Raw genomic sequence first — 13,244 nt, forward strand, 5'->3', positions numbered from 1 at the left:
CATTTGTCATAGTGAAAAATTTTATTCATTAAAAAAATTCATAACTCGAAAACTAAAAGTCGTAGAGCAATGCGGTTTGTTCCATTGAATTCAGCGGCTCATTTTCTGTATTATACCAACTTTTCACGAGATTTAAAATTTTCAATTTTTTTGCTAAAATTTCCTGAGTAATAATACACTTAACTTCAAAGAGGTGAAAAAAAATTTTTTTTTAAACTCACTCCAGTAAATTTTTATGGACTTCTACATGTCTTAACAACCCACAAAAGTTGTTAAAAGTCCACAAAAAGTCCATATGTTCGATTTTTAGAAGTTTGATTTTTCAATTTTCGTCGCAGTTTTTGTCGATTTTGGGTACCCGGAATTTTTGTCAAGCAATAGCTCCGGAACTATCAGAGATAACCCTATGAAGTGTATTATCGTTGGAAAGCTCTTTAAATTATCTATCTTTTTCAAAAAAAATTATTGTTCTCCGACTAATAGTTTTCGAGCAAATTCGAGACAAATGCAAAAATTGGTAAAATTTTAAAAAATTCATAACTAAAAAACTATTGGGAATTTGGCAATTTTCTCGATGCCAATCGATTCCCCGGATCATTTTGCATAGGAATGGATCAAAATAGTTCCACTTTTTCGAATAGTTTAGCCAAAAATGAGAAAATAAAAAAAATTAAAAAAAAGTTAACACCCCCCCCCTTAAAATCGGTCAATTTTTAAAGTGTCTCTAAATCAAATAAAACCGATTCTATCTTATAGATTTTGATGTGCTCTTTCGAATCTAAAAAATCATTTTCTCCTAGCTCTTTTAGTTTGGCCGTAATCGGCGTTTGAAAATTGAAAAATTTTTTGCGAGATATCGCCTTGAGTCCTATGCCATTTTGTAAAGTTTTTTATTCCGGTTGTCCTCCATTTTTCCGTTTCTCGATAACTCTAATAGTTTCGCCGTAATTGGCGGTTGAAAATTGAAAAAAAGTGAAAATGGAAACCTTTTTTTGCGTTTTTCTCGGAAACTGTAAGACTTAGAGCAACGAACAAAAAAACATCTGATAGCGCTTAATTTTATCTATTTTTTCGACCAAACCCGGAGCCGCTCCGGGCAACGGTTCCGGCTACAGAGGCGATCAAAGTTTTTCACTAAAAAAATTCATAAAAAAAAACTAAAAGTCGTAGAGCAATGCGGTTTGTTCGGTTAAATTCTACGGCTCATTTTACATAATATATCAATTTTTCACAACAATTAAAAATTTAAAAATTTTTGCCTAAATTTAGGGTAGCCATTTGTCATAGTGAAAAATTTTATTCATTAAAAAAATTCATAACTCGAAAACTAAAAGTCGTAGAGCAATGCGGTTTGTTCCATTGAATTCAGCGGCTCATTTTCTGTATTATACCAACTTTTCACGAGATTTAAAATTTTCAATTTTTTTGCTAAAATTTCCTGAGTAATAATACACTTAACTTCAAAGAGGTGAAAAAAAATTTTTTTTTAAACTCACTCCAGTAAATTTTTATGGACTTCTACATGTCTTAACAACCCACAAAAGTTGTTAAAAGTCCACAAAAAGTCCATATGTTCGATTTTTAGAAGTTTGATTTTTCAATTTTCGTCGCAGTTTTTGTCGATTTTGGGTACCCGGAATTTTTGTCAAGCAATAGCTCCGGAACTATCAGAGATAACCCTATGAAGTGTATTATCGTTGGAAAGCTTTTTAAATTATCTATCTTTTTAAAAAAAAATTATTGTTCTCCGACTAATAGTTTTCGAGCAAATTGGAGACAAATGCAAAAATTGGTAAAATTTTAAAAAATTCATAACTAAAAAACTATTGGGAATTTGGCAATTTTCTCGATGCCAATCGATTCCCCGGATCATTTTGCATAGGAATGGATCAAAATAGTTCCACTTTTTCGAATAGTTTAGCCAAAAATGAGAAAATAAAAAAAATTAAAAAAAAGTTAACACCCCCCCCTTAAAATCGGTCAATTTTTAAAGTGTCTCTAAATCAAATAAAACCGATTCTATCTTATAGATTTTGATGTGCTCTTTCGAATCTAAAAAATCATTTTCTCCTAGCTCTTTTAGTTTGGCCGTAATCGGCGTTTGAAAATTGAAAAATTTTTTGCGAGATATCGCCTTGAGTCCTATGCCATTTTGTAGAGTTTTTTATTCCGGTTGTCCTCCATTTTTCCGTTTCTCGATAACTCTAATAGTTTCGCCGTAATTGGCGGTTGAAAATTGAAAAAAAGTGAAAATGGAAACCTTTTTTTGCGTTTTTCTCGGAAACTGTAAGACTTAGAGCAACGAACAAAAAAACATCTGATAGCGCTTAATTTTATCTATTTTTTCGACCAAACCCGGAGCCGCTCCGGGCAACGGTTCCGGCTACAGAGGCGATCAAAGTTTTTCACTAAAAAAATTCATAAAAAAAAAACTAAAAGTCGTAGAGCAATGCGGTTTGTTCGGTTGAATTCTACGGCTCATTTTACATAATATATCAATTTTTCACAACAATTAAAAATTTAAAAATTTTTGCCTAAATTTAGGGTAGCCATTTGTCATAGTGAAAAATTTTATTCATTAAAAAAATTCATAACTCGAAAACTAAAAGTCGTAGAGCAATGCGGTTTGTTCCATTGAATTCAGCGGCTCATTTTCTGTATTATACCAACTTTTCACGAGATTTAAAATTTTCAATTTTTTTGCTAAAATTTCCTGAGTAATAATTATACACTTAACTTCAAAGAGGTGAAAAAAAATTTTTTTTTAAACTCACTCCAGTAAATTTTTATGGACTTCTACATGTCTTAACAACCCACAAAAGTTGTTAAAAGTCCACAAAAAGTCCATATGTTCGATTTTTAGAAGTTTGATTTTTCAATTTTCGTCGCAGTTTTTGTCGATTTTGGGTACCCGGAATTTTTGTCAAGCAATAGCTCCGGAACTATCAGAGATAACCCTATGAAGTGTATTATCGTTGGAAAGCTCTTTAAATTATCTATCTTTTTCAAAAAAAATTATTGTTCTCCGACTAATAGTTTTCGAGCAAATTGGAGACAAATGCAAAAATTGGTAAAATTTTAAAAAATTCATAACTAAAAAACTATTGGGAATTTGGCAATTTTCTCGATGCCAATCGATTCCCCGGATCATTTTGCATAGGAATGGATCAAAATAGTTCCACTTTTTCGAATAGTTTAGCCAAAAATGAGAAAATAAAAAAAATTAAAAAAAAGTTAACACCCCCCCCTTAAAATCGGTCAATTTTTAAAGTGTCTCTAAATCAAATAAAACCGATTCTATCTTATAGATTTTGATGTGCTCTTTCGAATCTAAAAAATCATTTTCTCCTAGCTCTTTTAGTTTGGCCGTAATCGGCGTTTGAAAATTGAAAAATTTTTTGCGAGATATCGCCTTGAGTCCTATGCCATTTTGTAGAGTTTTTTATTCCGGTTGTCCTCCATTTTTCCGTTTCTCGATAACTCTAATAGTTTCGCCGTAATTGGCGGTTGAAAATTGAAAAAAAGTGAAAATGGAAACCTTTTTTTGCGTTTTTCTCGGAAACTGTAAGACTTAGAGCAACGAACAAAAAAACATCTGATAGCGCTTAATTTTATCTATTTTTTCGACCAAACCCGGAGCCGCTCCGGGCAACGGTTCCGGCTACAGAGGCGATCAAAGTTTTTCACTAAAAAAATTCATAAAAAAAAAACTAAAAGTCGTAGAGCAATGCGGTTTGTTCGGTTGAATTCTACGGCTCATTTTACATAATATATCAATTTTTCACAACAATTAAAAATTTAAAAATTTTTGCCTAAATTTAGGGTAGCCATTTGTCATAGTGAAAAATTTTATTCATTAAAAAAATTCATAACTCGAAAACTAAAAGTCGTAGAGCAATGCGGTTTGTTCCATTGAATTCAGCGGCTCATTTTCTGTATTATACCAACTTTTCACGAGATTTAAAATTTTCAATTTTTTTGCTAAAATTTCCTGAGTAATAATTATACACTTAACTTCAAAGAGGTGAAAAAAAATTTTTTTTTAAACTCACTCCAGTAAATTTTTATGGACTTCTACATGTCTTAACAACCCACAAAAGTTGTTAAAAGTCCACAAAAAGTCCATATGTTCGATTTTTAGAAGTTTGATTTTTCAATTTTCGTCGCAGTTTTTGTCGATTTTGGGTACCCGGAATTTTTGTCAAGCAATAGCTCCGGAACTATCAGAGATAACCCTATGAAGTGTATTATCGTTGGAAAGCTCTTTAAATTATCTATCTTTTTCAAAAAAAATTATTGTTCTCCGACTAATAGTTTTCGAGCAAATTGGAGACAAATGCAAAAATTGGTAAAATTTTAAAAAATTCATAACTAAAAAACTATTGGGAATTTGGCAATTTTCTCGATGCCAATCGATTCCCCGGATCATTTTGCATAGGAATGGATCAAAATAGTTCCACTTTTTCGAATAGTTTAGCCAAAAATGAGAAAATAAAAAAAATTAAAAAAAAGTTGACACCCCCCCCTTAAAATCGGTCAATTTTTAAAGTGTCTCTAAATCAAATAAAACCGATTCTATCTTATAGATTTTGATGTGCACTTTAGAATCTAAAAAATCATTTTCTCCTAGCTCTTTTAGTTTGGCCGTAATCGGCGTTTGAAAATTGAAAAATTTTTTGCGAGATATCGCCTTGAGTCCTATGCCATTTTGTAGAGTTTTTTATTCCGGTTGTCCTCCATTTTTCCGTTTCTCGATAACTCTAATAGTTTCGCCGTAATTGGCGGTTGAAAATTGAAAAAAAGTGAAAATGGAAACCTTTTTTTGCGTTTTTCTCGGAAACTGTAAGACTTAGAGCAACGAACAAAAAAACATCTGATAGCGCTTAATTTTATCTATTTTTTCGACCAAACCCGGAGCCGCTCCGGGCAACGGTTCCGGCTACAGAGGCAATCAAAGTTTTTCACTAAAAAAATTCATAAAAAAAAAACTAAAAGTCGTAGAGCAATGCGGTTTGTTCGGTTGAATTCTACGGCTCATTTTACATAATATATCAATTTTTCACAACAATTAAAAATTTAAAAATTTTTGCCTAAATTTAGGGTAGCCATTTGTCATAGTGAAAAATTTTATTCATTAAAAAAATTCATAACTCGAAAACTAAAAGTCGTAGAGCAATGCGGTTTGTTCCATTGAATTCAGCGGCTCATTTTCTGTATTATACCAACTTTTCACGAGATTTAAAATTTTCAATTTTTTTGCTAAAATTTCCTGAGTAATAATTATACACTTAACTTCAAAGAGGTGAAAAAAAATTTTTTTTTAAACTCACTCCAGTAAATTTTTATGGACTTCTACATGTCTTAACAACCCACAAAAGTTGTTAAAAGTCCACAAAAAGTCCATATGTTCGATTTTTAGAAGTTTGATTTTTCAATTTTCGTCGCAGTTTTTGTCGATTTTGGGTACCCGGAATTTTTGTCAAGCAATAGCTCCGGAACTATCAGAGATAACCCTATGAAGTGTATTATCGTTGGAAAGCTCTTTAAATTATCTATCTTTTTCAAAAAAAATTATTGTTCTCCGACTAATAGTTTTCGAGCAAATTGGAGACAAATGCAAAAATTGGTAAAATTTTAAAAAATTCATAACTAAAAAACTATTGGGAATTTGGCAATTTTCTCGATGCCAATCGATTCCCCGGATCATTTTGCATAGGAATGGATCAAAATAGTTCCACTTTTTCGAATAGTTTAGCCAAAAATGAGAAAATAAAAAAAATTAAAAAAAAGTTGACACCCCCCCCTTAAAATCGGTCAATTTTTAAAGTGTCTCTAAATCAAATAAAACCGATTCTATCTTATAGATTTTGATGTGCTCTTTCGAATCTAAAAAATCATTTTCTCCTAGCTCTTTTAGTTTGGCCGTAATCGGCGTTTGAAAATTGAAAAATTTTTTGCGAGATATCGCCTTGAGTCCTATGCCATTTTGTAGAGTTTTTTATTCCGGTTGTCCTCCATTTTTCCGTTTCTCGATAACTCTAATAGTTTCGCCGTAATTGGCGGTTGAAAATTGAAAAAAAGTGAAAATAGAAACCTTTTTTTGCGTTTTTCTCGGAAACTGTAAGACTTAGAGCAACGAACAAAAAAACATCTGATAGCGCTTAATTTTATCTATTTTTTCGACCAAACCCGGAGCCGCTCCGGGCAACGGTTCCGGCTACAGAGGCAATCAAAGTTTTTCACTAAAAAAATTCATAAAAAAAAAACTAAAAGTCGTAGAGCAATGCGGTTTGTTCGGTTGAATTCTACGGCTCATTTTACATAATATATCAATTTTTCACAACAATTAAAAATTTAAAAATTTTTGCCTAAATTTAGGGTAGCCATTTGTCATAGTGAAAAATTTTATTCATTAAAAAAATTCATAACTCGAAAACTAAAAGTCGTAGAGCAATGCGGTTTGTTCCATTGAATTCAGCGGCTCATTTTCTGTATTATACCAACTTTTCACGAGATTTAAAATTTTCAATTTTTTTGCTAAAATTTCCTGAGAATAATACACTTAACTTCAAAGAGGTGAAAAAAAATTTTTTTTTAAACTCACTCCAGTAAATTTTTATGGACTTCTACATGTCTTAACAACCCACAAAAGTTGTTAAAAGTCCACAAAAAGTCCATATGTTCGATTTTTAGAAGTTTGATTTTTCAATTTTCGTCGCAGTTTTTGTCGATTTTGGGTACCCGGAATTTTTGTCAAGCAATAGCTCCGGAACTATCAGAGATAACCCTATGAAGTGTATTATCGTTGGAAAGCTCTTTAAATTATCTATCTTTTTCAAAAAAAATTATTGTTCTCCGACTAATAGTTTTCGAGCAAATTGGAGACAAATGCAAAAATTGGTAAAATTTTAAAAAATTCATAACTAAAAAACTATTGGGAATTTGGCAATTTTCTCGATGCCAATCGATTCCCCGGATCATTTTGCATAGGAATGGATCAAAATAGTTCCACTTTTTCGAATAGTTTAGCCAAAAATGAGAAAATAAAAAAAATTAAAAAAAAGTTAACACCCCCCCCTTAAAATCGGTCAATTTTTAAAGTGTCTCTAAATCAAATAAAACCGATTCTATCTTATAGATTTTGATGTGCTCTTTCGAATCTAAAAAATCATTTTCTCCTAGCTCTTTTAGTTTGGCCGTAATCGGCGTTTGAAAATTGAAAAATTTTTTGCGAGATATCGCCTTGAGTCCTATGCCATTTTGTAGAGTTTTTTATTCCGGTTGTCCTCCATTTTTCCGTTTCTCGATAACTCTAATAGTTTCGCCGTAATTGGCGGTTGAAAATTGAAAAAAAGTGAAAATGGAAACCTTTTTTTGCGTTTTTCTCGGAAACTGTAAGACTTAGAGCAACGAACAAAAAAACATCTGATAGCGCTTAATTTTATCTATTTTTTCGACCAAACCCGGAGCCGCTCCGGGCAACGGTTCCGGCTACAGAGGCGATCAAAGTTTTTCACTAAAAAAATTCATAAAAAAAAAACTAAAAGTCGTAGAGCAATGCGGTTTGTTCGGTTGAATTCTACGGCTCATTTTACATAATATATCAATTTTTCACAACAATTAAAAATTTAAAAATTTTTGCCTAAATTTAGGGTAGCCATTTGTCATATTGAAAAATTTTATTCATTAAAAAAATTCATAACTCGAAAACTAAAAGTCGTAGAGCAATGCGGTTTGTTCCATTGAATTCAGCGGCTCATTTTCTGTATTATACCAACTTTTCACGAGATTTAAAATTTTCAATTTTTTTGCTAAAATTTCCTGAGTAATAATACACTTAACTTCAAAGAGGTGAAAAAAAATTTTTTTTTAAACTCACTCCAGTAAATTTTTATGGACTTCTACATGTCTTAACAACCCACAAAAGTTGTTAAAAGTCCACAAAAAGTCCATATGTTCGATTTTTAGAAGTTTGATTTTTCAATTTTCGTCGCAGTTTTTGTCGATTTTGGGTACCCGGAATTTTTGTCAAGCAATAGCTCCGGAACTATCAGAGATAACCCTATGAAGTGTATTATCGTTGGAAAGCTCTTTAAATTATCTATCTTTTTCAAAAAAAATTATTGTTCTCCGACTAATAGTTTTCGAGCAAATTGGAGACAAATGCAAAAATTGGTAAAATTTTAAAAAATTCATAACTAAAAAACTATTGGGAATTTGGCAATTTTCTCGATGCCAATCGATTCCCCGGATCATTTTGCATAGGAATGGATCAAAATAGTTCCACTTTTTCGAATAGTTTAGCCAAAAATGAGAAAATAAAAAAAATTAAAAAAAAGTTAACACCCCCCCCTTAAAATCGGTCAATTTTTAAAGTGTCTCTAAATCAAATAAAACCGATTCTATCTTATAGATTTTGATGTGCTCTTTCGAATCTAAAAAATCATTTTCTCCTAGCTCTTTTAGTTTGGTCGTAATCGGCGTTTGAAAATTGAAAAATTTTTTGCGAGATATCGCCTTGAGTCCTATGCCATTTTGTAGAGTTTTTTATTCCGGTTGTTCTCCATTTTTCCGTTTCTCGATAACTCTAATAGTTTCGCCGTAATTGGCGGTTAAAAATTGAAAAAAAGTGAAAATGGAAAACTTTTTTTGCGTTTTTCTCGGAAACTGTAAGACTTAGAGCAACGAACAAAAAAACATCTGATAGCGCTTAATTTTATCTATTTTTTCGACCAAACCCGGAGCCGCTCCGGGCAACGGTTCCGGCTACAGAGGCGATCAAAGTTTTTCACTAAAAAAATTCATAAAAAAAAAACTAAAAGTCGTAGAGCAATGCGGTTTGTTCGGTTGAATTCTACGGCTCATTTTACATAATATATCAATTTTTCACAACAATTAAAAATTTAAAAATTTTTGCCTAAATTTAGGGTAGCCATTTGTCATAGTGAAAAATTTTATTCATTAAAAAACTTCATAACTCGAAAACTAAAAGTCGTAGAGCAATGCGGTTTGTTCCATTGAATTCAGCGGCTCATTTTCTGTATTATACCAACTTTTCACGAGATTTAAAATTTTCAATTTTTTTGCTAAAATTTCCTGAGTAATAATACACTTAACTTCAAAGAGGTGAAAAAAAAATTTTTTTTAAACTCACTCCAGTAAATTTTTATGGACTTCTACATGTCTTAACAACCCACAAAAGTTGTTAAAAGTCCACAAAAAGTCCATATGTTCGATTTTTAGAAGTTTGATTTTTCAATTTTCGTCGCAGTTTTTGTCGATTTTGGGTACCCGGAATTTTTGTCAAGCAATAGCTCCGGAACTATCAGAGATAACCCTATGAAGTGTATTATCGTTGGAAAGCTCTTTAAATTATCTATCTTTTTCAAAAAAAATTATTGTTCTCCGACTAATAGTTTTCGAGCAAATTGGAGACAAATGCAAAAATTGGTAAAATTTTAAAAAATTCATAACTAAAAAACTATTGGGAATTTGGCAATTTTCTCGATGCCAATCGATTCCCCGGATCATTTTGCATAGGAATGGATCAAAATAGTTCCACTTTTTCGAATAGTTTAGCCAAAAATGAGAAAATAAAAAAAATTAAAAAAAAGTTAACACCCCCCCCTTAAAATCGGTCAATTTTTAAAGTGTCTCTAAATCAAATAAAACCGATTCTATCTTATAGATTTTGATGTGCTCTTTCGAATCTAAAAAATCATTTTCTCCTAGCTCTTTTAGTTTGGCCGTAATCGGCGTTTGAAAATTGAAAAATTTTTTGCGAGATATCGCCTTGAGTCCTATGCCATTTTGTAGAGTTTTTATTCCGGTTGTCCTCCATTTTTCCGTTTCTCGATAACTCTAATAGTTTCGCCGTAATTGGCGGTTGAAAATTGAAAAAAAGTGAAAATGGAAACCTTTTTTTGCGTTTTTCTCGGAAACTGTAAGACTTAGAGCAACGAACAAAAAAACATCTGATAGCGCTTAATTTTATCTATTTTTTCGATCAAACCCGGAGCCGCTCCGGGCAACGGTTCCGGCTACAGAGGCGATCAAAGTTTTTCACTAAAAAAATTCATAAAAAAAAAACTAAAAGTCGTAGAGCAATGCGGTTTGTTCGGTTGAATTCTACGGCTCATTTTACATAATATATCAATTTTTCACAACAATTAAAAATTTAAAAATTTTTGCCTAAATTTAGGGTAGCCATTTGTCATAGTGAAAAATTTTATTCATTAAAAAAATTCATAACTCGAAAACTAAAAGTCGTAGAGCAATGCGGTTTGTTCCATTGAATTCAGCGGCTCATTTTCTGTATTATACCAACTTTTCACGAGATTTAAAATTTTCAATTTTTTTGCTAAAATTTCCTGAGTAATAATACACTTAACTTCAAAGAGGTGAAAAAAAATTTTTTTTTAAACTCACTCCAGTAAATTTTTATGGACTTCTACATGTCTTAACAACCCACAAAAGTTGTTAAAAGTCCACAAAAAGTCCATATGTTCGATTTTTAGAAGTTTGATTTTTCAATTTTCGTCGCAGTTTTTGTCGATTTTGGGTACCCGGAATTTTTGTCAAGCAATAGCTCCGGAACTATCAGAGATAACCCTATGAAGTGTATTATCGTTGGAAAGCTCTTTAAATTATCTATCTTTTTCAAAAAAAATTATTGTTCTCCGACTAATAGTTTTCGAGCAAATTGGAGACAAATGCAAAAATTGGTAAAATTTTAAAAAATTCATAACTAAAAAACTATTGGGAATTTGGCAATTTTCTCGATGCCAATCGATTCCCCGGATCATTTTGCATAGGAATGGATCAAAATAGTTCCACTTTTTCGAATAGTTTAGCCAAAAATGAAAAAATAAAAAAAATTAAAAAAAAGTTAACACCCTCCCCTTAAAATCGGTCAATTTTTAAAGTGTCTCTAAATCAAATAAAACCGATTCTATCTTATAGATTTTGATGTGCTCTTTCGAATCTAAAAAATCATTTTCTCCTAGCTCTTTTAGTTTGGCCGTAATCGGCGTTTGAAAATTGAAAAATTTTTTGCGAGATATCGCCTTGAGTCCTATGCCATTTTGTAGAGTTTTTTATTCCGGTTGTCCTCCATTTTTCCGTTTCTCGATAACTCTAATAGTTTCGCCGTAATTGGCGGTTGAAAATTGAAAAAAAGTGAAAATGGAAACCTTTTTTTGCGTTTTTCTCGGAAACTGTAAGACTTAGAGCAACGAACAAAAAAACATCTGATAGCGCTTAATTTTATCTATTTTTTCGACCAAACCCGAAGCCGCTCCGGGCAACGGTTCCGGCTACAGAGGCGATCAAAGTTTTTCACTAAAAAAATTCATAAAAAAAAAACTAAAAGTCGTAGAGCAATGCGGTTTGTTCGGTTGAATTCTACGGCTCATTTTACATAATATATCAATTTTTCACAACAATTAAAAATTTAAAAATTTTTGCCTAAATTTAGGGTAGCCATTTGTCATAGTGAAAAATTTTATTCATTAAAAAAAATCATAACTCGAAAACTAAAAGTCGTAGAGCAATGCGGTTTGTTCCATTGAATTCAGCGGCTCATTTTCTGTATTATACCAACTTTTCACGAGATTTAAAATTTTCAATTTTTTTGCTAAAATTTCCTGAGTAATAATACACTTAACTTCAAAGAGGTGAAAAAAAATTTTTTTTTAAACTCACTCCAGTAAATTTTTATGGACTTCTACATGTCTTAACAACCCACAAAAGTTGTTAAAAGTCCACAAAAAGTCCATATGTTCGATTTTTAGAAGTATGATTTTTCAATTTTCGTCGCAGTTTTTGTCGATTTTGGGTACCCGGAATTTTTGTCAAGCAATAGCTCCGGAACTATCAGAGATAACCCTATGAAGTGTATTATCGTTGGAAAGCTCTTTAAATTATCTATCTTTTTCAAAAAAAATTATTGTTCTCCGACTAATAGTTTTCGAGCAAATTGGAGACAAATGCAAAAATTGGTAAAATTTAAAAAAATTCATAACTAAAAAACTATTGGGAATTTGGCAATTTTCTCGATGCCAATCGATTCCCCGGATCATTTTGCATAGGAATGGATCAAAATAGTTCCACTTTTTCGAATAGTTTAGCCAAAAATGAGAAAATAAAAAAAATTAAAAAAAAGTTAACACCCCCCCCTTAAAATCGGTCAATTTTTAAAGTGTCTCTAAATCAAATAAAACCGATTCTATCTTATAGATTTTGATGTGCTCTTTCGAATCTAAAAAATCATTTTCTCCTAGCTCTTTTAGTTTGGCCGTAATCGGCGTTTGAAAATTGAAAAATTTTTTGCGAGATATCGCCTTGAGTCCTATGCCATTTTGTAGAGTTTTTTATTCCGGTTGTCCTCCATTTTTCCGTTTCTCGATAACTCTAATAGTTTCGCCGTAATTGGCGGTTGAAAATTGAAAAAAAGTGAAAATGGAAACCTTTTTTTGCGTTTTTCTCGGAAACTGTAAGACTTAGAGCAACGAACAAAAAAACATCTGATAGCGCTTAATTTTATCTATTTTTTCGACCAAACCCGGAGCCGCTCCGGGCAACGGTTCCGGCTACAGAGGCGATCAAAGTTTTTCACTAAAAAAATTCATAAAAAAAAAACTAAAAGTCGTAGAGCAATGCGGTTTGTTCGGTTGAATTCTACGGCTCATTTTACATAATATATCAATTTTTCACAACAATTAAAAATTTAAAAATTTTTGCCTAAATTTAGGGTAGCCATTTGTCATAGTGAAAAATTTTATTCATTAAAAAAATTCATAACTCGAAAACTAAAAGTCGTAGAGCAATGCGGTTTGTTCCATTGAATTCAGCGGCTCATTTTCTGTATTATACCAACTTTTCACGAGATTTAAAATTTTCAATTTTTTTGCTAAAATTTCCTGAGTAATAATACACTTAACTTCAAAGAGGTGAAAAAAAATTTTTTTTTAAACTCACTCCAGTAAATTTTTATGGACTTCTACATGTCTTAACAACCCACAAAAGTTGTTAAAAGTCCACAAAAAGTCCATATGTTCGATTTTTAGAAGTATGATTTTTCAATTTTCGTCGCAGTTTTTGTCGATTTTGGGTACCCGGAATTTTTGTCAAGCAATAGCTCCGGAACTATCAGAGATAACCCTATGAAGTGTATTATCGTTGGAAAGCTCTTTAAATTATCTATCTTTTTCAAAAAAAATTATTGTTCTCCGACTAATAGTTTT

Source organism: Tribolium castaneum, chromosome 5 (genome assembly GCF_031307605.1).
Source record: "Tribolium castaneum strain GA2 chromosome 5, icTriCast1.1, whole genome shotgun sequence".
Taxonomy (NCBI): domain Eukaryota; kingdom Metazoa; phylum Arthropoda; class Insecta; order Coleoptera; family Tenebrionidae; genus Tribolium; species Tribolium castaneum.